Here is a 25,729-nt window from a genome sequence, read left to right as displayed (position 1 = left end):
GCGTTAGCGGGCCTCATTTGCTTAAACCTGTTTTTCATTACTACGTTTGTATTTTCCCCTTAACTCACCGTTATTATTTGTGGGGGCTGTCTAAACTTTGGTGTAATTTCTTGAGGCAAGTGAGGCTTTGCTTTCTCTCTAGGGGTAGTTAGTTCCTCAGGCTGTGAAGAGGCGTCTAGGTTTTTAGGTAACGCTCCACGGCTGCCTTTAGTGTGTTTGGATAGGATCAGGGTTGCGGTCAGTATAGTTTCCACATCCCCAGAGCTCGTCCTTATATTCAGGTTTATTTATCAGGTCAGTTTTTGTGATCCTACCACCGGATCATAACAGTACAGCAGGCCAGTAAAGAGTTAATGCATCGCAAAAGAGGGATAAGAGAAATCCTGAGCTCATTTTTTTTTCCTCTGCAGTGTGTCTAGCCTGTCTCCTCCCCTTAATCTCTGGGTAGTTCAGAATTCAGCTGCAGATATGGACCTTCAGAGTCTGTCTTCTAGTGTGGATCATCTCACTGCTAGAGTACAAGGCATTCAGGATTATGTAGTTCACAGTCCTATGTCAGAGCCTAAGATACCTATTCCTGAGCTGTTCTCCGGAGACAGATCTAGGTTTTTGAACTTTAAAAAATAATTGCAAATTATTCCTTTCTCTGAGACCTCGTTCCTCTGGTGATCCGGTTCAGCAAGTTAAAATTATTATTTCTTTGTTGCGTGGTGACCCTCAAGATTGGGCATTCTCTCTGGCGCCAGGAGATCCTGCATTGCAAAATGTGGATGCGTTTTTTCTGGCGCTTGGAGTGCTTTATGAGGAACCTAATCTGGTAGACCGAGCAGAAAAGGTTTTGCTGGCTCTCTCCCAGGGTCAGGATGAAGCAGAGGTTTACTGTCAGAAGTTTAGGAAATGGTCTGTGCTCACTCAATGGAATGAGTGTGCCCTGGCAGCGATTTTCAGAAAGGGTCTTTCTGAAGCCATTAAGGATGTTATGGTGGGGTTCCCCACGCCTGCGGGTCTGAATGAGTCAATGTCTTTGGCCATTCAGATTGATCGGCGTTTGCGGGAGCGCAAACCAGTGCACCATCTGGCGGTATTTTCTGAGCAGAAGCCTGAGTCTATGCAATGTGACAGGATTCTGACCAGAATTGAATGGCAAAATCACAGACGTCAGAATGGGTTGTGCTTTTACTGTGGTGATTCTGCTCATGTTATCTCAGATTGTTCTAAGCGCACAAAAAACTTCGCTAAGTCTGTCACCATTGGTACTGTACAACCTAAATTCATTTTGTCTGTTACTTTAATTTGCTCTCTGTCATCCTACTCAGTTATGGCTTTTGTGGATTCAGGTGCCGCCCTGAATTTGATAGATTTGTCCTTTGCCAGGCTCTGTGGTTTTATCTTGGAGCCTTTGCAATTCCCTATTCCACTAAAGGGAATTTATGCCATGCCATTGGCCAAGAATAAACCTCAGTACTGGGCTCAAATGACCATGTGCATGACTCCTGCACATCAGGAGGTGATTCGCTTTCTTGTGTTATATAATTTGCATGATGTTGTCGTGTTAGGTCTGCCATGGCTGCAGGCTCATAATCCAGACCTGGATTGGAAAGCAATGTCTGTGTCAAGTTGGGGTTGCCAGGGGATTCATGGCGATGCTCCTTTGGTGTCAATTGCTTCTTCTACTCCTTCTGAAGTCCCTGAATTTTTGTCGGACTACCAGGATGTATTTGATGAGCCCAAGTCCAGTGCCCTACCTCCTCATAGGGATTGTGATTGCGCCATAAATTTGATTCCTGGTAGTAAGTTCCCTAAGGGATGACTTTTTAATTTGTCTGTACCAGAACATGCCGCTATGCGGAGTTATATCAAGGAGTCTTTGGAGAAGGGGCATATTCGCCCGTCCTCGTCCCCTTTGGGTGCGGGGTTCTTTTTTGTGGCCAAGAAGGATGGTTCTCTGAGACCCTGTATAGATTATCGCCTTCTAAATAACATCACGGTCAAATTTCAGTATCCTTTGCCACTGTTGTCCGATCTGTTTGCTCGGATTAGGGGGGCCAGTTGGTTCACCAAGATAGATCTTCGTGGTGCGTATAATCTTGTGCGTATAAAGCAGGGCGATGAATGGAAAACAGCTTTTAATATGCCCGAAGGCCATTTTGAGTACTTGGTGATGCCTTTTGGGCTTTCTAAGGGTATGACTCCACGGTACGGATGGGCGGCGGTATCGCCGCAGCGGCGAAGCCGCTCGGCGCTAAGCCCCGCCCCCTTAATGGGACGCGATCATGCCGGATGTGTTAACTCTTCACATCCGGGATGATCGCTCTGTCCCATAGGGCCCTGTGATATGCCTTGCGGGGACGCTGCGTCCCCGCAAGGTGTACGGGCATGCTGCGATCTGAAAAGACGCGCAGTGTCATGATCTCTGCAGGCAGAGATCATAGCAAGCCTATAGAGGGACAAGCTCTCGGAAGATGGAACTATACTGACCATGAACTAAGCCTGCCGCGCAACTAGAAATAGCCAGGTAGCATTTCCTATTTATCGCTAGATGCCCAGCTCTGGCCTAAGACCTAAATAGCTAGCAGAGGGAAATATAAGACCTGGCTCACCTCTAGAGAAATATTCCAAAGAAGACAGTAGCCCCCCACATATAATGACGGTGAGTTCAGATGAAACAACAAACGCAGCAGGAAAATAGTCTTAGCAAATTTGAGGTCCACTTACTAGATAGCAGAAGACAGATAGTATACTTTCATGGTCAGCAGAAAAACACTAACAAAACACCATCCAGAGATTACCTTAAACTCTGGCATTAACTCATAACGCCAGAGTAGCAATCCCTGATCAACGAGAGCTTTCCAGACACAGTAACAAAACTTCAGCTGTGAACTGGAACAAATAGGCAAAACAAAACATGGACAAAAGTCCAACTTATCTAGTAGTTGTCTAGAAGCAGGAACAAGCACTGAGAGGCATCAGATAACATTGTTGACCGGCAAGAAACCACCAGAGAAATGAGCTTAAATAGCGACACCCACTACTGATGGAACCAGGTGAAACAGGAAAGAGGATGACAAGTCCAATTCCACAAGCGGCCACCGGGGGAGCCCAGAATCCAAATTCACAACAGTACCCCCCCCTCAAGGAGGGGGCACCGAACCCTCACCAGATCCACCAGGGCGACCAGGATGAGCCCTATGGAAGGCACGAACAAGATCAGAAGCATGAACATCAGATGCATTGACCCAAGAATTATCCTCCTGGCCGTAACCCTTCCAGTTGACCAGATACTGGAGTTTCCGTCTGGAAACACGAGAGTCCAAAATTTTCTCCACAACGTACTCCAACTCACCCTCAACCAACACCGGAGCAGGAGGCTCAACTGAAGGTACAACAGGTACCTCATACCTGCGCAATAACGACCGATGAAAAACGTTATGAATGGAAAAGGACGCAGGGAGGTCCAAACGGAAAGAAACAGGATTAAGAATCTCCAATATTCTATAAGGGCCGATGAACCGAGGTTTAAACTTAGGAGAAGAGACCCTCATAGGGACAAAACGAGAAGACAACCACACTAAATCTCCAACACAAAGCCGAGAACCAACACGACGATGACGGTTGGCAAAACGCTGAGTCTTCTCCTGGGACAACTTCAAATTGTCCATAACCTGCCCCCAGATGTGATGCAATCTCTCCACCACCGCATCCACTCCAGGACAATCCGAGGATTCCACCTGACCGGAGGAAAATCGAGGGTGAAACCCCGAATTACAGAAAAACGGGGACACCAAGGTGGAAGAACTGGCCCGATTATTGAGGGCGAACTCTGCCAATGGCAAAAAAGCAACCCAATCATCCTGGTCAGCAGAGACAAAACACCTCAGATATGTCTCAAGGGTCTGATTAGTCCGCTCGGTCTGGCCATTAGTCTGAGGGTGAAAAGCAGATGAAAAAGACAAATCTATGCCCATCCTAGCACAGAATGCCCGCCAAAATCTAGACACAAATTGGGTACCTCTGTCAGAAACAATATTCTCAGGAATACCGTGCAATCGGACAACATTCTGAAAAAACAGAGGAACCAACTCAGAAGAAGAAGGCAACTTGGGCAGAGGAACCAAATGGACCATTTTAGAGAAACGGTCACAGACCACCCAGATGACAGACATCTTCTGGGAAACAGGCAGATCTGAAATAAAATCCATCGAGATGTGTGTCCAAGGCCTCTTAGGAATAGGCAAGGGCAACAGCAGTCCGCTAGCCCGAGAACTACAAGACTTGGCCCGAGCACAAACGTCACATGACTGCACAAAGACTCGCACATCTCGTGACAGGGAAGGCCACCAGAAGGATCTTGCCACCAAATCCCTGGTACCAAAAATTCCGGGATGACCTGCCAATGCAGAAGAATGTACCTCAGAGATGACTCTGCTGGTCCAATCATCCGGAACAAACAGTCTATCAGGCGGACAACGATCCGGTCTATCCGCCTGAAACTCTTGCAAGGACCGCCGCAGATCAGGAGAAACGGCCGACAAAATTACTCCCTCCCTAAGGATACCTGTGGGTTCAGAATTACCAGGAGAGTCCGGGTCAAAACTCCTAGAAAGGGCATCTGCCTTAACATTCTTAGAACCCGGTAGGTATGACACCACAAAATTAAAGCGAGAAAAAAATAAAGACCAGCGCGCCTGTCTAGGATTCAGGCGTCTGGCAGTCTCAAGATAAATCAAATTTTTGTGGTCAGTCAATACCACCACCTGATGCCTAGCCCCCTCGAGCCAATGGCGCCACTCCTCAAACGCCCACTTCATGGCCAAAAGCTCCCGATTCCCAACATCATAATTCCGCTCTGCGGGCGAGAAAAGAAGGCACAAGGCCTAATGACGGAGCAGTCGGAACCTTTCTGCGACAACACTGCCCCAGCTCCGATCTCCGAAGCGTCAACCTCAACCTGAAAAGGCAGATTCACATCAGGCTGACGCAACACAGGGGCAGAGGCAAAACGGCGCTTAAGCTCCTGAAAGGCCTCTACAGCATGAGGGGACCAATTAGCAACATCAGCGCCTTGTCTGGTCAAATCAGTCAGTGGTTTAACGACATCCGAAAAACCAGCAATAAATCGGCGGTAAAAGTTGGCAAAGCCCAAAAATCTCTGAAGACCCTTAAGAGAGGAGGGCTGAGTCCAGTCACAAATAGCTTGCACCTTGACGGGATCCATCTCAATGGAAGAGGGAGAAAAAATATACCCCAAAAAGGAAATTTTCTGGACCCCAAAAACGCACTTAGACCCCTTCACACATAAAGAATTAGACCGCAGAACCTGAAAAACTCTCCTGACCTGCTGGACATGAGAGTCCCAGTCATCAGAAAAAATCAGAATATCATCCAGATATATTATCATAAATTTATCCAGAAAATCGCGGAAAATATCATGCATAAAAGACTGGAAAACTGAAGGGGCATTAGAAAGACCAAAAGGCATGACCAAATACTCAAAGTGGCCCTCGGGCGTATTAAATGCGGTCTTCCACTCATCCCCCTGCCTGATCCGCACCAAATTATACGCCCCACGAAGATCAATTTTAGAGAACCACTTAGCACCCTCTATACGAGCAAACAAATCAGTAAGCAATGGCAATGGGTATTGATACTTAACAGTGATCTTATTCAGAAGCCGATAATCAATACATGGTCTCAAAGAGCCGTCTTTTTTTGAGACAAAGAAAAACCCAGCTCCCAAGGGAGAAGAAGATGGACGAATATGTCCCTTTTCCAAAGACTCCTTTATATATTCCCGCATAGCAGCATGTTCCGGCACAGACAAATTAAACAAACGACCCTTTGGATATTTACAACCCGGTATCAAATCTATGGCACAATCGCACTCACGGTGCGGAGGTAACGACCCAAGCTTGGGTTCGTCAAAGACGTCTTGATAATCAGAGAGGAACTCAGGGACTTCAGAGGGAATGGACGACGAAATAGAAACCAAAGGTACGTCCCCATGAATACCCTTACATCCCCAGCTCAACACAGACATTGCTCTCCAGTCCAAGACTGGGTTGTGAGACTGCAACCATGGCAATCCCAATACCAAATCGTCATGTAAATTATACAGCACCAGGAAACGAATAATCTCCTGGTGATCCGGATTGATACGCATGGTTACTTGTGTCCAGTATTGTGGTTTATTATTAGCCAATGGGGTGGAGTCAATCCCCTTCAGAGGAATAAGAGTCTCCAAAGGCTCTAAATCAAAACCACAACGATTGGCAAAGGACCAATCCATAAGACTCAGAGCGGCGCCAGAGTCAACATAGGCGTCCGTGGCAATGGATGACAAAGAACAAATCAGGGTTACAGACAAAATAAACTTAGACTGAATGGTGCCAATGGAAACAGACTTATCAAGCTTCTTTGTACGCCTAGAGCATGCTGATATAACATGAGTAGAATCCCCACAATAGAAACACAATCCATTCTTCCGTCTAAAATTCTGTCGCTCGCTCCTGGACAGAATTCTATCACACTGCATACTTTCTGGCGTCTTTTCCATAGACACCGCCAGATGGTGCACCGGTTTGCGCTCCCGCAGACGCCTATCAATCTGTATAGCCATTGTCATGGACTCATTCAGACCTGCAGGCAAAGGGAACCCCACCATAACATCCTTAACGGCATCAGAGAGACCTTCTCTGAAAGTTGCCGCCAAGGCGCACTCATTCCACTGAGTAAGCACAGACCATTTACGGAATTTTTGGCAGAAAACTTCAGCTTCGTCTTGCCCCTGAGATAGTGCCATCAAAGTTTTTTCTGCCTGAAGTTCCAAATGAGGTTCCTCATAAAGCAAGCCCAAGGCCAGAAAAAACGCATCCACATCGCGTAACGCAGGATCCCCTGCTGGCAATGAGAAGGCCCAATCTTGAGGGTCACCCCTGAGCAAGGAAATCACAATCCTAACCTGCTGAGCAGGGTCTCCAGCTGAACGAGACTTCAGGGACAAATAAAGCTTACAATTATTTCGGAAATTCTGGAAGCTAGCTCTATTCCCTGTGAAGAACTCCGGCAAAGGAATTCTCGGCTCAGATACCGGAGCATGTACCACAAAATCTTGTAAATTTTGTACTTTCGTGATGAGATTATTCAAACCCGCAGTTACACTCTGGAGATCCATTATTGTCAGGTGCACACAGAGATTAGGAGGAGAGAGAGAAAAAAGACTGCAGCAAGGCAGACTGGAGGAAAAAAAAAAAAAAAAAAAAATATTCCAGCAGACTTCTTATAACTCTCCTTTCTCAACCTGGGTCTTAACACTTTATTGGCCGGTCAAACTGTCATGATCTCTGCAGGCAGAGATCATAGCAAGCCTATAGAGGGACAAGCTCTCGGAAGATGGAACTATACTGACCATGAACTAAGCCTGCCGCGCAACTAGAAATAGCCAGGTAGCATTTCCTATTTATCGCTAGATGCCCAGCTCTGGCCTAAGACCTAAATAGCTAGCAGAGGGAAATATAAGACCTGGCTCACCTCTAGAGAAATATTCCAAAGAAGACAGTAGCCCCCCACATATAATGACGGTGAGTTCAGATGAAACAACAAACGCAGCAGGAAAATAGTCTTAGCAAATTTGAGGTCCACTTACTAGATAGCAGAAGACAGATAGTATACTTTCATGGTCAGCAGAAAAACACTAACAAAACACCATCCAGAGATTACCTTAAACTCTGGCATTAACTCATAACGCCAGAGTAGCAATCCCTGATCAACGAGAGCTTTCCAGACACAGTAACAAAACTTCAGCTGTGAACTGGAACAAATAGGCAAAACAAAACATGGACAAAAGTCCAACTTATCTAGTAGTTGTCTAGAAGCAGGAACAAGCACTGAGAGGCATCAGATAACATTGTTGACCGGCAAGAAACCACCAGAGAAATGAGCTTAAATAGCGACACCCACTACTGATGGAACCAGGTGAAACAGGAAAGAGGATGACAAGTCCAATTCCACAAGCGGCCACCGGGGGAGCCCAGAATCCAAATTCACAACAGCGCAGCATGTCCGTAGTCGCAGGGCCGCTGCGTGCGGGTTTCCACGCATAGTGGAGACGGGATTTCATAAAATCCCCTCCACTATGCTGGAATATCTGGACGCTGCTTGTTTGACGCTGCAGCGCTGCGCAGCGTCAAACAAGCAGCGTTTCCTGAACGTGGAAACATACCCTAATGCCCCTTCTGTGTTCCAGTCCTTCATGCACGACATCTTCCGAGAGTATCTGGATAGGTTTATGATTGTGTACCTGGATGATATTTTGGTCTTTTCTGATGATTGGGAATCTCATGTGAAGCAGGTCAGGATGGTATTTCAGGTCCTGCGAGCCAATGCCTTGTTTGTGAAGGGCTCTAAATGTCTCTTCGGAGTCCAGAAGGTTTCATTTTTGGGCTTTATTTTTTCTCCTTCTACCATTGAGATGGATCCAGTCAAGGTCCAGGCTATTCATGACTGGACTCAACCTACATCGGTAAAAAGTCTTCAGAAGTTCTTGGGTTTTGCTAATTTTTACCGTCGCTTCATCACTAATTTTTCCAGTGTGGTTAAGCCTTTGACGGATTTGACCAAGAAGGGTTCTGATGTGACGAATTGGTCTCCTGCGGCCGTGGAGGTCTTTCAGGAGCTCAAATGTCGGTTCTCTTCGGCTCCTGTCTTGCGTCAGCCGGATGTTTCTCTGCCCTTCCAGGTCGAGGTTGATGCTTCTGAGATTGGAGCAGGGGCTGTCTTGTCACAGAGAAGCTCTGATGGCTCTGTGATGAGGCCATGTGCTTTCTTTTCAAGAAAGTTTTCGCCTGCCGAGCGGAATTATGATGTTGGTAATCGGGAGTTGTTGGCAATGAAGTGGGCATTTGAGGAGTGGCGACATTGGCTTGAGGAAGCCAAACATCGTGTGGTGGTCTTGACGGATCACAAGAATTTGACTTATCTCGAGTCTGCTAAACGGCTAAATCCTATACAGGCTCGATGGTCGCTGTTATTCTCCCGTTTCGATTTCGTGGTTTCATACCTTCCGGGTTCGAAGAACGTGAAGGCTGATGCTCTTTCTAGGAGCTTTGTGCCTGACTCTCCGGGAGTTTCTGAACCGGCTGGTGTCCTCAGAGAAGGGGTGATTTTGTCTGCCATCCCCCCTGATTTACGACGGGTACTGCAGGAATTTCAGGCCAATAGACCTGATCGTTGTCCACCGGAGAGACTGTTTGTCCCGGATAGATGGACCAGTAGAGTCATTTCCGAGGTTCATTCTTCGGTGTTGGCGGGTCACCCTGGGATTTTTGGTACCAGGGATTTGGTGGCTAGGTCCTTTTGGTGGCCTTCCTTGTCGCGGGATGTGCGTTCCTTTGTGCAGTCCTGTGGGATTTGTGCTCGGGCCAAGCCTTGCTGTTCTCGTGCCAGTGGTTTGCTTTTGCCTTTGCCTGTCCCGAAGAGGCCCTGGACGCATATTTCCATGGATTTTATTTCGGATCTTCCCGTCTCTCAGAAGATGTCTGTTATCTGGGTGGTTTGTGATCGTTTTTCTAAAATGGTCCATTTGGTGCCCTTGCCTAAGCTGCCTTCCTCCTCCGATTTAGTTCCACTGTTTTTTCAGAATGTGGTTCGTTTGCGTGGTATTCCTGAGAATATTGTGTCTGACAGAGGATCCCAGTTTGTGTCCAGATTTTGGCGGTCCTTTTGTGCTAAGATGGGCATTGAATTATCTTTTTCATCGGCCTTCCATCGTCAGACGAATGGCCAAACCGAACGTACTAATCAGACTTTGGAGACTTATCTGAGATGTTTTGTTTCTGCTGATCAGGATGATTGGGTGATTTTTTTGCCATTGGCTGAGTTTGCCCTCAATAATCGGGCTAGTTCTGCTACTTTGGTTTTGCCTTTTTTTTGCAATTCTGGTTTTCATCCTCGTTTTTCCTCAGGTCAGGTTGAGCCTTCTGACTGTCCTGGGCAGGGCCGCCATCAGGGCATGACAGGCATCACTGCTGTATGGGGTCCGGAGATGAGGAGCAAAAAGGGGGGCCCGCCGCCCGAGCACGCTGACAACCCGGTCCGCGCTCTGCTCGGGCCCCCTCTGACATTTTATTCATGCTGCTGCAGCTGCTGCGCTGCCATTGAGCCGATTAACTACCTGTGGGCTGGTGTCTCCGCGTCTGGCGTGTGTAAATGCAGGCTAAATGAGCGCTGTAGCTTTAAGGGGCCCGGTGCATCATGGGCGTGTGACGTCACACGCTGCCCTGCTCCACTTCCTCATTCCGGAGCAGAGCAGCGTGCGGTGTGCCACGTGCCTGCTGCGGACGGCGGTGGAGCAGACGGCGGAGCAGAAGAGGCAGGCCGGCGGCAGCAGGGGACCACCGCACGATGAGAGGACCGAGGACGTGCAGGATGCTGGAGCTGCTCTGCAGACCGGACCAGACGAGTGGAGCCGGCGGCGGGCGAGCAGGGTTAGTACCGTCCGTCCGGACTCCGGATGCAAACAGGGCCCGGGGGTGAGGGCCTGGGGGTGAGGGCCCGGGGGTGGGGGCCCGGGGGGGGGGGGTTATTTGCTGCCTGCCTGCACGGGGGTCTGATTCAATGCACGGGCCCTGTTTGAATCAGACCCCCCATGCAGGCAGGCAGCAAATAAACCCCCCCGGGCCCCCACCCCCGGGCCCTGTTTGAATCAGACCCCCCGTGCAGGCAGGCAGCAAATAAACCCCCCCGGGCCCCCACCCCCGAGCCCTGTTTGAATCAGACCCCCCATGCAGGCAGGCAGCAAATAAACCCCCCCCCGGGCCCCCACCCCCGGGCCCTGTTTGAATCAGACCCCCCCGTGCAGGCAGGCAGCAAATAAACCCCCCCGGGCCCCCACCCCCGAGCCCTGTTTGAATCAGACCCCCCATGCAGGCAGGCAGCAAATAAACCCCCCCCCCGGGCCCCCACCCCCGGGCCCTGTTTGAATCAGACCCCCCGTGCAGGCAGGCAGCAAATAAACCCCCCCGGGCCCCCACCCCCGGGCCCTGTTTGAATCAGACCCCCCCGTGCAGGCAGGCAGCAAATAAACACCCCCGGGCCCTCACCCTCGGGCCCTCACCCCTGGGCCCTGTTTGAATCCGACCCGTGGTGCAGGCTGAGGCAGGCAGCAAATAAACCCCCCCCACCCCCGGGCCCTGTTTGGGGGGGCTTATTTGCTGCCTGCCTGCACGGGGGGGTCGGATTCAAACAGGGCCCGGGGGTGGGGAGGTTTGTTTGCTGCCTGCCTGCACGGATTCAAACAGGGCCCCGGGGGGGGGGTTGGTTTGCTGCCTGCATGGATTCAATGAGGAGGGGGGGTTTGTTTGCTGCACATTCCAACAAGGCACAGGTGGAGGTGGTACACATATAAAGTATCCTTGCGTCCGTATCCTTGTGTCCCTGCTGGACACGGGGGCAGAGATGCTGGACACGGGGGCAGAGATGCTGGACACGGGGGCAGAGATGCTGGACACGGGGGCAGAGATGCTGGACACGGGGGCTATGAATGATGCTGGACACGGGGGCTATGAATGATGCTGGACACGGGGGCTATGAATGATGCTGGACACGGGGGCTATGAATGATGCTGGACACGGGGGCTATGAATGATGCTGGACACGGGGGCTATGAATGATGCTGGACACGGGGGCTATGAATGATGCTGGACACGGGGGCTATGAATGATGCTGGACACGGGGGCTATGAATGATGCTGGACACGGGGGCTATGAATGATGCTGGACACGGGGGCTATGAATGATGCTGGACACGGGGGCTATGAATGATGCTGGACACGGGGGCTATGAATGGAGATATGGGGTATGATGAAAGACATGGGGGCATAACTGGAGACAGATCGTGCAGGATCATGGGGCAGGATGGATATGATGGAGACAGATGGGGCAGGATGGGGAGATCATATGGTGCAGAAAGGATACTCATGAGGGCAGGATGGGAGAACATATGGCTGACGCCAGGAATGAGACACACGGGGCCAGGATGGCGAATATTATTACCATAGGGACTAATTAAGGGATATTATTACTGCAGTGATGTATTTATTTTTTGAGGACACTGTTTTAAATGAGGGGGCGGTCCTGTTACTGTGTAGAGTGACACTATGTCGCCTCTTTTTCTTTATGCGGTGTAATGTAGAAGTTGGGAAAAATTAAGTAATGTGTTCTACAAGCGGAGCTCGAGATAACTCTGTTATTTCCTGCAGAGACGAGTCCTGGCTGGAAGACATGATGGCGGTCTGTGCTGGATGAAAGATGAAGGACTTCACCAAGAGACGTCACTGGTAAGTCAGTGTTACCTGTACACTGACACTATACACTGTATACTATATACAGAGCTCCTGTGTATAATTTCACTAGTGATCACTGTATTATCTGTACACAGACACTGCATACTAAGTACAGCTCTCCTGTGTATAATGGCACTTAGGCCGGGGTCACACTGGTGCGAGATACGGCCGAGTCTCGCTGGTTAAAAGCAAGCTGTGGCACCTGCACTCCGGAGCGGAGCGTGCAGCTGCATAGCAATACATGGAGCTGCACTCTCCGCTCCGGAGTGCCGGTGCCACAGCTTGCTTTTAACCAGCGAGACTCGGCCGTATCTCGCACCAGTGTGTCTCCGGCCTTATGGTGATAGTGTGGTGCTTTTTTTTTATTACTGATCAGAATTGTAGTATTCAGTCACTATGTGGTGGTAATATGTGGTCTGGACATGGTGTTGCGGTATTTGTCCCTTGTATGTGATATTATTCGATCACTGTGGTGGTAATATGCGGTCTGGTCATGGTGTAGCGGTATTTGTTCTTTGTATGTGATATTATTCGATCACTGTGGTGGTAATATGTCATCTGGTCATGGTGTAGCGGTATTTGTTCTTTGTATGTGATATTATTCGATCACTGTGGTGGTAATATGTCATCTGGTCATGGTGTAGCGGTATTTGTTCTTTGTATGTGATATTATTCGATCACTGTGGTGGTAATATGCGGTCTGGTCATGGTGTAGCGGTATTTGTTCTTTGTATGTGACATTATTCGATCACTGTGGTTGTAATATGTCATCTGGTCATGGTGTAGCGGTATTTGTTTTTTATGTGATATTATTGGTCATTTTAAAAATTGAAAAATAAATAAAAATATACCTAAATTGTTTTGCATATTTTAACAAATATTTAATAGGTTACAGCAGAGTAGGGCCTCACCAAAAGAGTCTACCGTGTTATGGTGGCGGCTTACAAAATCTTTTGGCCAAAACAAAAGCTGCCGGCTATATGTGTGATCTGGTGATGGGAACTGTTAGGGTACTGTCACACAGTGCCATTTTGATCGCTACGACGGCACGATCCGTGACGTCGCAGCGATCGTATGATTATCGCTCCAGCGTCGTAGACTGCGGTCACACGTTGCAATCACGGCGCTGGAGCGATGCCGAAGTCCCCGGGTAACCAGGGTAAACATCGGGTTACTAAGCGCAGGGCCGCGCTTAGTAACCCGATGTTTAGCCTGGTTACCAGCGTAAACGTAAAAAAAACAAACAGTACATACTCACATTCCGGTGTCTGTCCCCCGGCGTTCTGCTTCTCTGCACTGTGTAAGCACAGCGGCCGGAAAGCAGAGCGGTGACGTCAGACGTCACCGCTGTGCTCGCTTTCTGGCTGGCCGGCGCTCACAGTGCAGAGAAGCTGAGACGCCGGAGGACAGACACCGGAATGTGAGTATGTACTGTTTGTTTTTTTTACGTTTACGCTGGTAACCAGGGTAAACATCAGGTTACTAAGCGCGGCCCTGCGCTTAGTTACCCGATGTTTACCCTGGTTACAAGCGAACACATCGCTGGATCGCTGTCACACACAACGATCCAGCGATGTCAGCGGGAGATCAAGCGACGAAAGAAAGTTCCAAACGATCTGCTACGACGTACGATTCTCAGCAGGGTCCCTGATCGCTGCTGCGTGTCAGACACTGCGATATCGTAACGATATCGCTAGAACGTCACGAATCGTACCGTCGTAGCGATCAAAATTGCACTGTGTGACAGTACCCTTAGGGTATGTGTCCACGTTAAGTAAACGCTGCGTGTTTGACGGTGCGTGGGGCCACAGCGTCAAACACGCAGCGTCCAGATGTTCCAGCATAGTGAAGGGGATTTTATGAAATCCCGTCTCCACTATGCGTGGTAACACGCACCCGGCGGCCCTGCGACTCCGGACATACGGCGCTTCTTTTAAGATCGCTGCGCCGCCGCAAGCTATAACACAGGGCCCTATGTGTGGGGTGCGATGATCCCGGATGTGTGCAATGAACACATCCGGCATCATCGCGTCACAGTAGGGGGCGGGGCTTAGCGCCGAGCGGGTTTGCCGCTCCGACGCAGCAACCGCCGGCCATCCTGAAGGTGGACACGTACCCTCAATGTGTGATTGGTGAGAAGTGGAGTTTTTCCAAGAGAGAGCGGTGGGACTGTGGACAGTTCGAGGGGTGGAGCGTGGAGGCGGGGCTGGGGTGGAGCCTGGGTGGAGTCTCAAGGGGGCCCCGAAAATGTTGCCAGTATGGGGCCCCGAAATTTCTAGTGGCAGCCCTGGTCCTGGGGTGGATTCTGTGGTGGATAGGTTGCAGCAGATTTGGAACCATGTGGTGGACAATTTGACGTTGTCACAGGAGAAGGCTCAGCGCTTTGCTAACCGCCGTCGCTGTGTGGGTCCCCGACTTCGTGTGGAGGATTTGGTATGGTTGTCTTCTCGTTATGTTCCGATGAAGGTTTCCTCTCCTAAGTTCAAGCCTCGTTTCATCGGTCCTTATAAGATTTTGGAAATCCTCAACCCTGTGTCATTTCGTTTGGACCTCCCAGCATCATTTGCCATTCACAATGTGTTCCATAGGTCATTGTTGCGGAGATATGTGGTGCCTGTGGTTCCTTCTGTTGATCCTCCTGCTCCGGTCTTGGTCGAGGGAGAATTGGAGTATGTGGTGGAGAAGATCTTGGATTCTCATGTTTCGAGACGAAAGCTTCAGTACTTAGTTAAATGGAAGGGCTATGGTCAGGAGGATAATTCCTGGGTTGTCGCCTCTGATGTCCATGCGGCCGATTTGGTTCGTGCCTTTCATTCGGCTCGTCCTGATCGGCCTGGGGGCTCTGGTGAGGGTTCGGTGACCCCTCCTCAAGGGGGGGTACTGTTGTGAATTCCGTCTGGGCTCCCTCTGGTGGCCTTTAGCGATACTGCGGGTCTGGAGCTGGGCTCAGCTGCCTCATTTCCTGCTATGCTGGTTCCTATTTAACTCCACCTGGACCTTTACTTGTTGCCTGCTGTCGTTGTATTCAGTACTGGTTCTGATCTCTCTGGACTCCTTGTGACCTGTCTCCATCTGGAGAAGCTAAGTCTTGCTAGTTCATGTTTGCTCATTTTTCTCTTGAAAATGTTTCTCAATATATGATGTGTTCAGTCCAGCTTGCTTATATGTGAATTTTTGCTTGCTGGAAGTTCTGGGGTGCAGAGTGCGCCCAGTTTTTGATAGTTTTTGTACTGACCGCACAGATCCCTTGCTATCTTCAGTCTATTTAGCATTAGCGGGCCTCATTTGCTTAAACCTGTTTTTCATTACTACGTTTGTATTTTCCCCTTAACTCACCGTTATTATTTGTGGGGGCTGTCTAAACTTTGGGGTAATTTCTCTGAGGCAAGTGAGGCTTTGCTTTCTCTCTAGGGGTGAAGAGGCATCTAGGTTTTTAGGTAACGCTCCACGGCTGCCTTTAGTGTGTTTGGATAGGATCAGGGTTGCGGTCAGTATAGTTTCCACATCCCCAGAGCTCGTCCTTATATTCAGGTTTATTTATCAGGTCAGTTTTTGTGATCCTACCACCGGATCATAACAGGTAGCCCCCTCATAGAGCATAATGCAGCCCCCCATAGAATATAATGCAGCCCTCCTCATATAGTATAATGCAGCTCCCCATAGAATATAATGTAGCCCCCTCATAGAGTATGATGCAATCACCCCTCATAGAATATAATACAGCCCCCCATAGAATATAATACAGCCCCCCCATAGAATATAATACAGCACCCCATAGAATGTAATACAGCCTACCTCCCCACAGAATGTAATACAACCCCCATGGAATATAATGTAGCCCCATAGAATGTAATACAGCCCCCCCCATAGAATGTAATGCAGCCCCCCATAGAATTTAATACAGCCCCCCATAGTATGTAATACAGCACAGCCCCCATACAATGTAATGCAGCCAGCCCCCATACAATGTAATAAAGCCCCTCAATAGAATGTAATGCAGCCAACCCCCATAGAATGTAATAAAGCCCCCCCAATAGAATGTTATACAGCACAGCCCCATAGAATGTAATGCAGCCAGCCCCCATAGAATGTAATGCAGCCAGCCCCATAGAATGTAATACAGCACAGCCCCATAGAATGTAATGCAGCCAGCCCCCATAGAATGTAATAAAGCCCCCCCAATAGAATGTAATACAGCAATGTAATTCAGCCAGCCCCCATAGAATGTAATGCAGCCAGCCCCATAGAATGTAATGCAGCCAGCCCCATAGAATGTAATGCAGCCAGCCCCCATAGAATGTAATGCAGCCAGCCCCGATAGAATGTAATACAGCACAGCCCCCATAGAATGTAATGCAGCCAGCCCCCATAGAATGTAATAAAGCCCCCCCAATAGAATATAATACAGCAATGTAATTCAGCCAGCCCCCATAGAATGTAATGCAGCCAGCCCCATAGAATGTAATGCAGCCAGCCCCATAGAATGTAATGCAGCCAGCCCCCATAGAATGTAATGTAGCCAGCCCCATAGAATGTAATAAAGCCCCTCCATAGAATGTAATACAGCAATGTAATGCAGCCAGCCCCCATAGAATGTAATGCAGCCAGCCCCATAGACTGTAATGCAGCCAGCCCCCATAGAAAGTAATGCAGCCAGCCCCCATAGAATGTAATAAAGCCCCCCCATAGAATGTAATATAACACAGCCCCCATAGAATGTAATACAGCCCCCCAATTGCCCCACAATCCAGTTATCACTCACTGATATATTAAAAAAAAACACTCTCCTCACCTCTCCTCGTGCCCCGCGCTGCTCCTGGCTCCGGTCTCAGCAGCTGCAGTCTGCCCGGCCACACAGCAGGTGCGCGATGATATGACGTCATCGCACACCTGCAGTGTCAGCGCGAGGCAGAGCGGGGAATGATGGGAGAGGGAGCGACAGCAAACGCTCTCTCCTCCATCATTGCATTCAACTGAACCGGCGTCATAGACGCCGGTATAGTTGAATGCGGGGCGGGCGATCAGGGGGGAGTGAGTTGGTGCTGGCGGGAGGAGTCGGCCCTGGCGCCGCTGATAGCGGCAGGGGCCCACTCCTGGCACCGGCCCTTCTGGCATTTGCCAGAAGTGCCCGATGGCCAGTCCGGCCCTGATAGCTTCGATAAGTTTAATGGTGCCTTTACTGGTAATTATGGATCTACAGTGTTCCTGAAATCTCACTAATTGTTTTGCCAATATAGAATTTTCTACATTCAGTTTTACATGCAATAAAATAAGTGTGGGTATTAGTGTGTGTAAATGCACCTATCCTAATGGAATTAATAGTGAGATGTTGCTTTCAAAAGCAGCATCCACCAAATCTGTAATTGCCTACAAAATTAGGCCTTCCTAGCCATTTTTTTAAATTGGCTTGATGCGATTTTTTACCAGATCGTTGTTCAGATTTCTGCTACGCCTATAAGTAACCTAATTAAGGGGAAATACACCCAATTAACATCCACCATATTGTAGACGGTGTGATGACAATATACCGGTACATAGCTCAGATTTCTAGAATGAGAACATTTGCTTCATTATTGTGACTAGTACACATGTAGTGTATATTATCATGTCATCTAACAATAAATTCCATGACTTGATCACTAACAGACATTTTAGACCATTTGTCTTAGTTTAACTGTTTTTATGACTATGTCTTGCTTCACAAAACTTTTGTTTACATTACTTATATATTTATGTAGGAGATACAGGCATGATCATTTTATTGGAGAATCTCTAATAATGAGGTAGTTCAGTATTTATACACTTTACTGCATGGTTTGTGCTGAACCTCCTGTACCAGACAATACCTTCAGGATTCTGTAGGGGATTGGTTGTTTTGTGCACATAGCAGTTTCTACATTGGCAGGCGGGAGCATGCTATGGTGTACTATGTCTATTGTCTATTGGCCTTATATAAGGAATAATGGAGCTAAACATTTGTTGTACGACCATAGAAAGATTTACCTGTTATTCTAGCCTTGCTGGTGCTCTTTCATCTTTGGAATGCACTCAGATTTGCCACATTGTCCTCCATATTTTGAAGACTTTGCGATTCACTACATAACAGTTTATTCTTCCTGCTATAATATTCGCAATTGCAAGACAACTGTTTTGTTAGAAAAACCAAGTTTTAGGCTATGTTCACACGTTGCGGTTTTTGCTGCGGATCCGCAGCAGTTTTCCATGCGGTGTACAGTACAATGTTAACCTATGGAAAACAAAAACCGTAGTGCACATGCTGCGGAAAAAAACGCGCGGAAACGCAGCGGTTTATTTTCCGCAGCATGTCAATTCTTTGAGTGGAATCCACAGCGGTTTTACACCTGCCCCATTATAGAAACCAGGTGTCTAAAACTGCAGTGGAAACCGCACAAAAAAACACGATAAAATCCGCAGTACTTTTGGCACTGCGGATTTATCAAATCCGCTGCGGAATTTTCCGCAGCGGAATCCGCAATGTGTGAACATGGCCTCATAATCTGCAAATGTGTTTAGGGGCATGCCTCCCTCTGTGAGTCCTGGGAGGATTTTCTTATTTGTTTGTTTGTTGAATGAGTCCTGGAATTCCAACAATTTTATCCTAAAGACCAAATGGTGCACCATCTATTATAGGCACAGCCGTGTGTCCTGTACTCACATTGGTGCCATATTGGATGTATATCTGAACACTGAAAAACTAGGGGAATAAAACTAGACGGGTTTTTCTCAGAATGTACAAAAAAATTCATAAAAGACAGTGAAAAAAAAAGCAAATTGTAATTTTTCAAACTTGGGTTGCATCAACTGCATAAAAAATGGTGGCATCAAACTATTCACTACCTCCCTAGATAAATACATTAGAGGGCATAAATTACAAAGAAATACATTTATGGTGTTTTTTTTGTTGAACCACACGGACTCTGCAAATATGACAATCCATTCCAAATAGAGCCAAATTTGTGTTCCAAAATTGTAATAGTGCCTCTTCCGTTCTGAGCCCTGCCGTTTGTCCAAACAGAACTTTTTGACTACATGTGGGGTATCACTGCGCTCATAAGAAAGTGGGTATCAAACTGTGGGGTCCACATTTTGGTGTTACCTCTTGCAAAAGTGAAAAATGTGTGCCTAAAGAAACATTTTTGTGAAAAAAATGAAAATTTTAAATATGATGAGCTAATGTTCTCATGTTCCGTGTAGTACCTATTGGTTCAAAATGTTCACTATACCCCTGGATAAAATCCTTGAGGGGTATAGTTCCACAATGGGGTCACTTGTGAGCGGTTTCTGCTGTTTAGGCATCTTAGGGGCCCTGCAAATGTGACATGATGATCACAATCTATTTCAGCCAAATTTGTGTTCTAAAATTCAAACAATGCTCCTTCAGTTCCGAGTCCTGCCGTTTGTCCAAACAGAACTTTTTGATTACATGTGGGGTATCACTGTGCTCATAAGAAAGTGGCTAACAAATTGTGGGGTCCAATTTCTGGTGTTAACTGATGTTAAAGTGAAACATTTGGGGCTAAAACAACTTTTGTGAAAAAAAAAATGAATATTTTCAACATGACGACCTAATGTTCTCAAATTCTGTGTAGTACCTGTGGGTTCACAATGTTCATCATACCCCTGGATAAAATCCTTGAGGGGTGTAGTATATAAAATGGGGTCACTTGTGGGGGGTTTCTGCTGTTTACACACCTTAGGGGAAATTCAAATGCAACATGGTGCCCACAATCTATTTCAGCCAAATTTGTGTTCCAAAATTCAAATAGTGTTTCTTCCCTTTTGAGCCCAGCTGTATGAGCAAACAGAAGTTTCTGACAGCATGTGGGGTATCAGCGCGCTCAGAAGAAACTGGGTAACAAATTCTGAAGTCCAGAATAAAAAGTAAAGGTACATTTTTTGAGGTAAAATTGAATTATTTTTTTTCTTTACAGCAGTGTTGGAGTATTTGAGGAATGTGGTTTTTAAAGTGGTATCACTTTTGGGGAGTTTCCAATCCATAGGCTCCTCAAAGTTCATTTAAATCTGAATAGGTCCCTAAAGAAACAGGTTTTGTAAATTTCTTTAAAAAAAAAAAAAGAGAAATTACTGCAAAATGTTTAACCCTTCTAACATCCTAACAATATAAAATGACATTTGAAAAATGATGCAGATGTGAAGTAGACATATGGGAAATGTTATTATTTTGTACAGCATGATTACAACATTTACAAGATTTACCTAAATTTACCACTAACATAAAGTACAATATGTCACTAAAAAACAATCTCAGAATTACTGGGATACGATGAAGGGTTAAAGAGTTATTACCACATAAGGTGACACTGGTCAGATTTATAAATTTGTCCTGGTTATTAAAGTCAAAATTGGCTCTGTAACTAAAGTGTTATTATGGGGTTATTCACAAGGTCCTTAATGGATCAATCAAACATGTGGCAACTAGTGTTGAGCATTCCGATACCGCAAGTATCAGGTATCGGCCGATACTTGCGGTATCGGAATTCCGATACCGAGTTCCGATATTTTTGTGGTATCGGAAATCGGAATCGGAAGTTCCCAGTGTATGGTTCCCAGGGTCTGGAGGAGAGGAGACTCTCCTTCAGGCCCTGGGATCCATATTCATGTAAAAAATAAAGAATTAAAATAAAAAATATGGATATACTCACCCGTCCGGCGGCCCCTGGACCTTACCGATTGTAACCTGCAGCATCCGTTCCTAAGAATGAGGAGTTTAGGACCCTCGATGACGTCGCGGCTTGTGATTGGTCGCGTGCCGCTCATGTGACCGCTCACGCGACCAATCACAAGCCGCGACGTCATCGCAGGTCCTAAACTCCATATTCTTAGGAACGGAGGCTGCCGGTTACAATCGGTAAGGTCCAGGGGCCGCCGGACGGGTGAGTATATCCATATTTTTTATTGTAATTCTTTATTTTTTACATGAATATGGATCCCAGGGCCTGAAGGAGAGTTTCCTCTCCTTCAGACCCTGGGAACCATCCAGGATAGCTTCCAATACTTGTGTCCCATTGACTTGTATTGGTATCGGGTATCGGTATCGGCGATATCCGATATTTTTCGGGTATCGGCCGATACTATCCGATACCGATACTTTCAAGTATCGGAAGGTATCGCTCAACACTAGTGGCAACCAAGCTCTTAGCCCTTCATCTTCTGAGTTCTAGCATCGTTTAGTTGAATGTAAAAAATGTAGCTAAAATACTTACACATAAAAATAGTTTATGAACAGAAAAAAATGTAAAAGTGTTAATTAAAAGTTTGCACTAGAAAATGAGTTTTTCTCCAAGTTCATGCAATCAGGCCTTGTCTATTATGGCTAGAAGCACTTTAATTTCCTCTGTACTGAGCCATGCATGGCCATTTCTTGCTGAGCTCTGCACAGTTCCAGCAATCTCTTTAATTATTCAATATAGTATTGAATGCAATTACACAGTAAAAGTGACCTTGTCTTTTTATTAGTTTCAGGTCATATTTGCATAATAGAAATTCATTTATCGATTTACAGTATGGCTGGATCTGATCTTGTCTCGTAGCTCCACCACTTCAATTAAATATACAATCTATTGGCTCAATTGAAGCTTAAAAGAATATTCACACTGCAATAAAAATCGCCAAGGGAAGCTGAAGTGGAAGTCAGTAATCTTTAACTGTTAATTTGTAAAAATTGCACCATTTAAAAAATAAGGTTGAAAGACCTTTCCATTCTCACTGAGGCTGAGCTAATTAACCCAAATTCGACTGCATCTAAGCAAAGCTATACCCTCCGATTCATCAAACAGGCGTTGCAAGAATTCTGGTGTAAAACTGATTGAAGTGCAACCACATTTGCGCAAAAATTTTGCAACTTTGGAATTCTTACGCCAGTCCCAGCCGGCTTTTTGAAAAGTGGGCAGAGCTTTGCCTGGAGAGGGTGTGATAAATTACAACAGAAATTTACTACAGTCCCAGAATTAAGTACATTTCTTGAGATGGCACACAACTGCTGAAATATGCATCAAATCCATTAAGGTACAATCCTCTTAACACATTCCAAAAGCAACCAATTTTCATTTTTGAGATATCTTTTTTTCCTCTTCTCCTTCCGAAGACCATAACTTTTTTACTTTTCCAACAACATAGCCATGTGATGGCTTGATCTCTGTTCAGGATGAGTTGTAGTTCAGAATAATACCTTTCATTTTGTCATACAATGTACTGAAAAGTGGGAAAAGAAAATTCCAAGTGAGATGAAATGGCAAAGAAAAGTAGCAATTCCAACTTTTTTTTATATTGTTCATTGTGTGGTAAAGATGACCTGATATCACAATTCACCATGTCAGTACAATTATAGTAATACCAAACTTATATATTTTTTATTATTTTATGTGACGTTGAGTCACTTCTCTCGGCCAGCCATGAGACGGGATAGTCAGGAGTCCGAGGTCAAAAACCAGGAAGGTACGTCATAAACAGAAGGAAGAGACAAAGACGTTGTTAGGCAAAGTACCAAATTCAGAGGAGGATAGCGAATAAGAGCAGAAGGGGATAAACAGATGGATGGTCAGAACAAGGTCTAAGGTCAGGCAACGAAAGATCTACAAACAGAACGATAGGCACAAAGAAACAAACCACAGAGTAGCTGAATGTACATCTGGCAGAGGTCTGGGAGAAATAGCCCAGTTAAGTAGCCTGGAAAATAAATCACATGGGACAATGAACACCTGGAGACAGCCAGTGCCTCTCAGACTCAGGTTGGACGACCGAGCTGTCAATCAACAGCTCAGCACGCCCCTGCACCAGACTAAATGACTGAGCTGTCAATCAAAGTACTGACAGCTTCAGCACGCATCTGTACCAGATTGTACAGAAGAGCTGTCAGAAACTGAATCTCAGACACACTAATTGGTGTAACCGTGACATTTTAGTGGAGAAAAATTTTTTTGAATATTTGTCAAAAACATTTATTTTTCTTTGTGTCGCAATTTTCCATGATTCATAACATTTTTATTTTTCTGTTGATTGGGCTTGATTTTTATGGGGTGAGATATAGTTTTTATTGATATAATTTCAATTGATTATTCGGGTGAAGAAAAAGAAACATCCATACATGTGCACTAGATAACTTGTCTTGATTGGAGTTTAATAGATTCTTTAGTATAAACTGTGACAGGTATAAGGCTAGGTTCACATTGCGCTAGGGGAGTCCGTCTAACGGACACGTTTTTAAGTAGTGAAAACGCAATGTAACGGACATTGTAACGCACCCATAGACTTGCATTATATGACGCATCGTGACGCATGTCAAAATTGGCATGCGTTTGCCACATTCCGTTTTTTTATGACGGACCTTCGAACGCAGCTTGCAGCATTTTCGGGTCCGTTCAATTCTGCCATTGAAGGCTATTGCAAACGCAGCCAGACGCAAATCAAGCAAAATTTCCAAATAAACCATACGTTTGAATTGCGTTAATGAGGGTGGTCCATGTGGTCATGTGACAGGAAATGATTTCAGCCATTTTTAGGAGGAGAGACTGCAACACATTGTGAACACGCCTGCAGCACAGTGTGTGTGTCTTGCAAGCGATCAGAGGCAATGTAAGTACAATTCTATGTATTATATATATCTCTGTATACATCATTTGAGTGTGTAGTGCCCGTCGGATGTGTGTGTACTAAAAATGTATTTTTTTGTTTGTACACAGATGTCGGATAGTGAGGGAAGCAGCTGCAGCAGCAGTGTGTCTGCGGTATTCTCGTCCCAATCGGTAGGCTTTCACTTTAAAAAGCCACAATAATGTTGTGTGTCACTCCAGTGTATTGAGGTAATCACGTGTAATCATGTTTTTGTTACAAATAGGAATCTTCTGAGCCCGCACCTGCTAGGCCACCCCCCAAAAAACTGGCAAAAGTTATGAAGGTACATGCCACACATTTTGTGTATTTCACCCATAAATTAATTGATACAAGAATTGTAATTTTTTATTTTTTTTTACTACACCATAGGTTGTTGAACAAGGACACAAAAAAAAAAAACAGCCTCGCTGTCTGTCGTCGCCACACCTACAAGCGGTAAATATTATGCTATAAATGTTCATTTTTGACCCCAAAAAAAAGCAAAACAAATTTCCTTTTTTTTTTAATAAAAAATCTAACCTACTAATCAAACATAATACAAGAAACATATCTAACAACGTCTAAAACCCAGGTTAAAAAACTCCATACATATCATAACATAAACAAAACCCTACAAGGACAAGCAACCAAATTAAACATTTCAAAATCATTTCTGAAAAGATTACAGTGTTTAAAAAAAGGGAAAAATTTAGGATAAACTGAATAATATAATGTATTTTTTCCGATGACATACTGTTATATACAACCCAAAATGAACGTATACATTGTAATATAACATTTTGTGTTTACATAGTCCAAGCGGCCCGCCCCCAAAAAAGGAACATTGTGGTTGACGAACAGCCCTTGGACATAGAGAACGAGACGCTTATCACTCTAGTGGAAGCCAATCCGTCCATATGGGACCAAAGTGACAGCTCCCAACACGATATAATTGAAAACAGGAAGTTGTGGGATAAAATCATATGCCATTTGGACCCACGATATAAGGAGAAGTCGGCATCCTCTAAGAAAAAAATTGGTAAATATTGATTAACTTAACTTGCAAAATGTAAAGATTGCAAGCTGTCAAATAATTTTTTCATTTTTATATTTTTTTACTTTAAAGCCGAGGCTGTCCATACCCGGTGGAGATCCATTAGAGATCGGTTTGTACAGGACTTCCGGACCAGCCAAAACACCCCCAGTGGATCTAATGGCAAACGAGTCGGTGTGAGAGACGAACTAGTATAACTTAAAATCATTACATTTTTTTTTGTTGTTATAGAACGATATGCAGTACCGCTGCGCCTCGAGTGGCAGAGGAACCGGAGCCATCTCTACTGGAAACCAGCCAGCAGACGGGCGCTGAAGATATGTCTGGCCTGAGCGAGCCACGATCTATGGAGAGAAGTACTGTGGCTCCTGTTGTCAGTGCCCCCGTTTGCAAGCACAGCGCGGACGCAAGCGAGCATCTGCCAAAGATGAAGTTGATGCCATAATTGTAGATGGACTCCAACGGGTAGAGGATCTGTGTCGCAGTGAACACAGAGATCTAAGGCGGGAAATTACGGACTTGCAATCCCGTGAATCTGTATATGCAGCCAATGAGTGGAAGCTCCTGGTTTTGTCATATGTGCCTGTACTCCAAAACATACCGCCGCACAGAAATATGATGTTTAGGCAAAGATTGCATGACCTAGTCGACGAATTTTTGGCCCCTCAGGAACTCAGTTCCTCGAAACCAAGAACCATGGACATGCCG

Source organism: Ranitomeya variabilis, chromosome 2 (assembly GCF_051348905.1).
Source record: "Ranitomeya variabilis isolate aRanVar5 chromosome 2, aRanVar5.hap1, whole genome shotgun sequence".
Lineage (NCBI taxonomy): Eukaryota > Metazoa > Chordata > Amphibia > Anura > Dendrobatidae > Ranitomeya > Ranitomeya variabilis.
Note: the sequence above shows the minus strand (reverse complement) of the source record.